The sequence below is a fragment of the Cricetulus griseus genome, chromosome 2 (assembly GCF_003668045.3).
Source record: "Cricetulus griseus strain 17A/GY chromosome 2, alternate assembly CriGri-PICRH-1.0, whole genome shotgun sequence".
In the NCBI taxonomy this organism is placed as follows: domain Eukaryota; kingdom Metazoa; phylum Chordata; class Mammalia; order Rodentia; family Cricetidae; genus Cricetulus; species Cricetulus griseus.
The window spans coordinates 126,119,437-126,126,670 of NC_048595.1; positions in this window are offsets into that span (position 1 = coordinate 126,119,437).

A 7,234-nucleotide genomic window follows, 5' to 3' on the forward strand; every position below is an offset into this window, starting at 1 on the left:
GGGAGTGGAGAATAGAGCAAGAGCCCAAATGAGTGGCTGGCTAAGTATTCGAACTCTGAGTCAAATTCCACCTCTAGCGGTTACTGGTCTCAAGGTATTAAGACTCCATAGTTGGAAATAGCATGGGATTCCTGTTGGACATCAGCATCCAATAGTCACCCCATCCTTCCTGTGGCCAATATAAGGCTCTATACTTCTTGCTCCTCAAACCCTGCTCCCCAACATTGCCCCCAGAGGTTCTTTTTGGTAATTCTTTCTTTTGCATCCCTGTCTCCATCATCGAATGCATTAGGAACTTAACCCAAACTCACCCACATTCCTACTACCTTTATCTAAGCCCCTATAACTTGTTCCTGGACTACTGCTCCCCTTACCCCCACTTTGCCCCTGCCTCACTCTATCCCCATACTCCTTACCCTGGCAGGATCCTATCCTTATTTAGCCTTTCATCTCTTCTGCTGTGGTTATGCTAACCCTCTTTCTGTTTCTTGCATGTATTAAACTCATTCTGACTTTGGAGCCCTTGCTGGAGTTAACCTCCTCCTGGAATCCCACACAAGAGCATCCTGCTCCTGATGGGTGTGACTGGTGCTCTCTGCTTAGCCAGGCTTGACTGACAAACACTACCAAGGAAACTGCCTGAGGTGACCCTGATTGACTTGTGCCCATTGCCCATCCTGGACCACCCATGTGATAAAGAAGATGAATCAGGGACAGTAAGCCATGACTTGTATGCCGTGGGTCCTCAGGAAAGGGTGGAAAGCAGATGGCAGGCAGGTTAAAGGACATCTATTTTGATCACTAAGATACTTTGTTGTAATTCCTTTGAGGATTTGGGGCAGAGGTACTGTCACACTCAGCCAGTCTTCCTTAGTCACCTGACATGGTCTTCAGTCCTCCCCCCCCCCCCCCCCGTGATCACTTGAATTGCACTGAAGGCTCATCGGAAATTATTTTTTAAGATTGGATAGGTAGACCCAGCTTAGGAACTCTTATGCCTGCTCCCATCCCTTGGGGGGGGGGGGCGGATAAATATCTCAGTGTCTGAGACACCATGCATTCTAAAGTTATTTGTCACTTTAAATTGTCTACACTGTGCCCTTGTTTCCTTATCTGGCCTGATAGGGATCTGAATTTGTCATTGGGTAACATGACCAAGAGTGGGGGAACCTATGAGGTCATGTGGCCATGACTCACAGTGACTTATAACAGACCCTAGTGGAATACACACTTCTTCCTGATGCCAGTAGGTGATTTTCCTGTTGGATTTAATCAGCTGTGTCATGCTCCTGTCTTATCACTTCTTGTTAATTCTCAGCACAGGCTTTCAAATTTAAATTCTGAAATTCACCATAAGCAACATCTTTAATACAGCCATTGTGAAAAAAATGAGACAAAACAAAACAAAACAAAAAAATAGGGAGGGCAGAAGGGCTGAATTCAGGTCTCTTTTCTGAGTTCAGTCTCAGGGAATGGCATGAAGGGGCCAGCCAGCTTTCTGCTAATCCCAGCATTTTCTCCATCCTGCCATCGAGGATGGAGAAGCAGGGAGCTTCGAATGCTTTGGCCACCATTAGACATCTTTGCTGCCTGCCAGTGGCTTTTGAAACTCCCTCTCCTAGGGTTCTAGAGTACAAGGGTGGGTTGCCAGCAACTAGAAAAATGCAAGCCAAGTTGGGAATTTTCAGATATTTACATGTCTGCCTGGAAAATAAGACACAATGGCAAACAAGATCCATCTAGTCCCAGAAATCTGTGTGGTCAGCACATTCCCCAGCCCAGGAAAGGTCACAACCAGCAAGGAACACGGAGAACATGTTGGTGGAGGGTGTGAGATTTCTGATCAGCTAAGACCTCTGTCAAACCCAGCTCCCTAGTAAGCCTCCTTTTCCTCTGCCACCCCATGTTACCTTTGCTCCTGTTTGCTGACCAAAAGGTCAGAGGTAAAACTTGTGCTTTTGATGGTAAATGACAAACAGCACACTGCTCCAAAGCTGGATGGGAGACCATCCCAGGGAGCTGTAATTCCAGCAGAACATACTTGGCATGGGTGCCAATGTGGGAACTGCAAACAGAAATTTTTAAATTCTATTTTGAAATTTTTCCTATAGAGTAGAAACAATACTAAAATGCAGATGAGACTAATACCCACTCAGTTTTTATACTTGCACTTTGGCAGTGTCTTCCCCGCAACCACAGGACCCACCGCCAGATGTGAGAGCAAGTGAGATTTGTGGAGTGAGGCCGGGAAGGGACACACTCCAGCTCATCAGCCTCCCAGTATCTCACCTGCCCTAACTCCTGCCCTTCTCAGTGGGAATTTTGCCCATCTGTCCCAGAAGAAGCTCTTTAGCTGGCCCTGGATTTCTCCTGTCTAAATCCCAATGTCTTCTTCTCATCCATTGCCATCAGTGAAAGCTACAATGTGCTCTGAGTTACTGTGTTTGGCACAGTGCTGAACATATTAGAGCAGCTCCTGGACTTGTGATGGGGCTATTGATGTGAAATTCATTGAAAGTCAGAAATATATTTACTACTCTTAACCCACTGAACATCTTAGCTCAGTTCTGCCTACCTTACACATCCTCAAATGCTTACACTAGCCTAGAGCTGGGCGAAAGCTATTGAACACCGAGCCTATCTTGTAACAAGGTGTTTAGTGTCTCATGAAATCCATTGAACACAGGGCTGAGAGCGGAAGGAAAGTAGTAGCATGGATACATGCTTCTGCACCAGCACAAAGCTGAGAACCCCTAAGCTGAGTGATAAGTAGGGGACCATCTGTTCCATACACTCCCTTTCATCTGAACATTAGTGCTCACACTGTCCTACTAAGACCCACGTGTGACTACACCCATTAAAGTGGTACAGAAACAGGCCTGCGATGATGTAATTCTACTAGATCTTTTAACTCTGTGGGAAAGGTGCCTGCCTGCCTCTCAACAGTGTTCTCTGCACTTATTCTCTGGAGTCAGACTGTAGAGGGAAAACCTATCTTGGGAATTCTAGCAGACATGTCCTCCCTAGTGAACATCCCAAAGATCCCTAGTGGAAGATCCCAAAGCCAGGAAAAGTTCACTGTGGTCACAGGGGAGCCATTACAAGAGTCTGTTGGAACAGGCTGGGTTCGCATGCCCCAGGCACCTACCTGACAGTGCTGTGGGCACACTGGGTTAGTCATGAAGGTGAAGGCTCCTTCTAGAGTTGTCCTGGAGTCACCTACACCCCTGCCTGCCTCCTCCTCATTTAACAGTCATCCTGACATTCTCTTTTGTATTCCATTCACAGCACTCTGTAATGCTCCAGCCTAACTTTCTCATGCATATTAATTCATTTTCCTTCCGATACTTGGCACCTAGAATTCTCTATAACAACCAAATGCAACACGCAATGCAGAGAATGTCCAGCCAGAGGCAGGTGCCATCTGATGAAAGGGTACAAGCCTGTGCGGACCAGCTGGACTTTTCTGCTGCCTCCACCACTCACCTGAGACCTAAGTTGCCTGAGTGAACCTCTGTATTGTTAGCTACAAATGGGGGCTGTTAATATGACAATGATGCTGGTGACTTGTTTCATGGTATGGTCTGCAAGCAGCATATCACCACTGGCAAAGGTGAACAGCAACCCTGACATGCTGTTCTCCAGGGAAACACGATGGTCCAGGGAAAACGAGTTCCCTAGAACAGGCTGCTGGAAAGTCACTCCAAAGCACCTAAAGAAGGGCTCTAGAAATGCTGGGTCATCACTCTGTCTTCCTCTACAGGCTGAGTTGGAGTCCCTTTTACCTTGTCACCAGCACTGGCTCTGCCTCCCCTGTAGTCTCCTGAAAAGTAGCAGGGAGATCACAACCTCTAATTGGCTCCTCTAGTCTCCCAGAACCCTACCCCCATGTTTTCCTCTGGGGCTCCTGAGGCTGGTAAGCACTCACTCATCCTTGGGAGGCAAGAACTGGCTGTTCCTGGAGAAATCTTGGCAACTGTGAATGAGGGAGCTCAGGCCCTGCAAGACAGGAAGGCTCTTGGGGAATATTTGCTTTGCAGGAGGCAAGTTAAGAGCTAGCGGATTTTCCTGTGCTCTTGAGTTGTGTGGCCAAGAGGAAGATCTTGGAGATGACTGTGACCTGGGAGTCCCCACCCATGTACTCTGCTTCACAGGTCTTCCTGGGCTGACCAGAGTCCAGGGTCTACAGGACATATGAGGATGCTGATATGTCCCTTGTGGATGGATTTCAAATGGTCCTACCATAAGCTGAATCCTCTTTGGGTGAGGTGGATTCTGAAGAGCAAACTTGTTTCCCTAATCACAACTCTGTTTGGATCCAAAGATTTGTTGAATCTTAAAGGCCTTTGGTCAAGTTCTTAAAGCTTCCTCAATAATCATGAAGACAGGAGTCACCAGGCTTCTAAAATGTGAAGCTTGAAGTTAAAGGGAAAGCCCCTCCTGGTCACAGGGGAAACACACAGGCACTTCCAACTTCAACAAGGAAAGTGAACAAATGGTCTTACCACCAAGAGCCAGAGAGAAGACTGAGTTCTTGTAGGTATGTGAAGTAAAAGTTGCATTGCTGAGAACCACTGGAGATATTTTTGAAACTTTTCAGACATTAAAAGTGTCAGAAGCCAAACAACAGAGACACTTGGATTTAAAAACAGCAAGTGTGTCCTACACAGCAAGGAAGGTGGGCTGTGACCTCTCCTGCCCCTAGAAATCCCGTTGGTCCACTGAGTTCTTCAGCAGAATTTAGGCTTAGATGGTTAAGCCAGAACGATAGCTGAGCCAAGGCCAACACGCAAGGCCAGAGTCTGTGCGTTCACATTCTGCCTCCCTCAATTTCACACACAATGTAATGCATTATCCCTTTGCAAAGTGTTTTAAATAACAAAATTACTAGTTACAGAGAAATAGTTCTCATATTTATATATAGAGTGGGATTTTTAAACTTGATCTTAGCAATAAAATGAAATTGGCCCAATTCTCTTTGCCTAAATCACAGAAAGATCAAATAATTTGCCCAATATCAAACATACTCACCAAAGTGTCAGTGCAGGATTCATGATTAGAAATTGAACCTCTTACATTATTCTGGGATGTTTTCCCCTTAGGACATAGACTGCAAAGTCCATGGCATAGCTGAATCAGTTAAGTCTCAAAAGGAACATCAATTGATCTGGGTGAAGAACTATAGCCATAAATTCTTATGAAGGGTAGATGCCAGTAAGTTTGTTTCTTTCTTTGATTAGGAATGAAGGGCAAGGAAGTTAGGATAGACCTGAAGGGTTAGCTGGTAGAAGTTGGAATAACATGGGATACTCTACTGTAGTGATCATCAGTCACTAAGATGTACAGTCCTCTACTTTCTTATCATCTATTAGAAAAGAGAAACTGAGTTTCATTTCCAATTAAATGCCCCACGAATGTGGATGGTTAGATGGATTCTATTTTGTGGCCTCTTTTTAAGGGACATTAGCAAATGGACCCTGATCCAAGAACAGAAACTAAGGCTCTCAAAATCTGTTACAGGAGAGAGAGAAGAATGACCCATTTTTAGTGTTCTTTGAAACATTATTCACGTCCAAATCTATTGCCTCCTAACTCTCAACTTTTCCATCTGTGAAATGGGGCTTGTAACCGTATCCTAAGGTTTTAGAGATGGTTACACTGCATGATGCTGGGCTAATGAAGGTATTCAAGAAACATTCTTTTTGTATTACTTCACACAGATTGAAAAGAAAAGAAGGGGTGAAGAGGGGAGTAGAGGGTAGGGGAGGAAAAAATAAGCTTTGTCGGAACCACAGAGTCTTAACCTTTGTGTTTTCCTAGGAAGGCTTGCAATTTGGGGGTAAAGATAGTTAAATTCTATGTACCTCCTTGCAGTGTTTCTTCCTGTGTACATTGCTAAGATACACATGGGACTCACAGCTTAGATTCAGCTTTCTTATGAAAGCTGTCACCAGTTAAAACATGTTGACAGACTGATGAAGAGGAGGACTAAAAATCAAGGCACCAACCTGGCTCCCAAAGAGCTGTTTCTGATGACCGAGACTCTGGAAGAAAGAATTAAGAGCAGTGCAAAGTTCCCACCAAGATTTGTGGACAGATGTTTACATTTCCCAGCCTTTGCAGCTCTGTCCCATTGCTCCACTATCGGTGACCTCCTCCACAGTGGAAAATCTGAGTCTGAATAGCTGGGGTGGGCTCTGAGTGTTCACAGAAACTGGGACATGAACCACCACAAGTGAGAGGCCTGGCTTGCTCTGCAGAGGCACCTGCACACTGCACCAGCCCAGTGCTGACTCTCAGGAGTTCAGTTAGAGGTCAAGGCAGAGAAGACACCTGAGTGCTCATGGACATATTTAATATATATATATTATATATATTATATATATATATATATATATATATATATGTGTGTGTGTTGTGTGTGTTGTGTGTGTGTGTGCGCACATATATATATGCACACACACAATATATTAAATATATATATATATATATATATATATATATATATATGTGTGTGTGTGTGTGTGTGTGTGTGTGTGTGTGTGTGTGTGTGTGTGTGTTACTTGGGTCAGTAACTTTCCCTTTCCTGAGGAGTGCTAGAGAGAACTTTGGAGTACTTGTTTGAAGTGACATGCATTTCTTAGAATGAGAGCTAATCAAAGCCAGCAGTGACTTAATATCCAAAAACTGCCACAGTGACATGTTTCCAAATCCAGTCTGCAAGGCATTCCCACAGTGGAAAACAGAATGTCTTCTACTCCAGCTATACTGTTGATACTTTTTAACTGGCAGAATGGAGCCTGAGCTAGCTTACTTTTGAGGTTTTTTTCCTTATTTAATTTTTTAAAATTTTGTAGATAATGCTCACATGGTAACTAATACAAATAAACAAAGCACACAGCTGAAAGACTTCCCCAAAGAGAACTAAAAACAAGAGCACAAAGATACTGTCTGTACTTTCGAATAGTTCCATTGAGGTACAGACATCTATGTTTAGTTGTCCCTTAATCCCGTAGGAAATTGGCTCCAGAATGCCCAGTGAAGCCCTCAGCCCCTAAGTGCTCAAGTCCCTCATGCAAAATGCAGTAGAATTAGCACATAAACTGTACATATCCTCCCAGAGGCATTAAATCCCCATCTAGATAGTCTATTGCAGCTAATACACAGTAGTGCATAACTGCTTGGGGAATAACAACAAGAAAAAAGACCTGTGTGTTTAGTACAGAAGCAATGT